The sequence below is a fragment of the Penaeus monodon genome, chromosome 22 (assembly GCF_015228065.2).
Source record: "Penaeus monodon isolate SGIC_2016 chromosome 22, NSTDA_Pmon_1, whole genome shotgun sequence".
Lineage (NCBI taxonomy): Eukaryota > Metazoa > Arthropoda > Malacostraca > Decapoda > Penaeidae > Penaeus > Penaeus monodon.
The window spans coordinates 12,976,709-12,977,014 of NC_051407.1; positions in this window are offsets into that span (position 1 = coordinate 12,976,709).

Here is a 306-nt window from a genome sequence, read left to right on the forward strand (position 1 = left end):
GCCATAAGATGGAAAAAAATTCAGGAGCAGCAGAAAAATAGTCTGAAAGAAAAGCGCAAAAGAAGAGTCTTACCCTCTACTGCACTGGATTTCCCCCATCATGTGGCAAGCCCATGCAACTGACCCAGGCTCCATTGCTGAGAAAAACAGACTCGGAGTGTACGTTAGCTGGGGCATGGCGGGCATTGCAGCCACACTCACTTCATTTGTGAGGAATATATCTGTGGCAGAGGGGAAGATAGAAAAAGCTTGTAATAATATTTCCAAATGTAAAATAGCTTCATTAGATTATAGTGCTATTCTCGC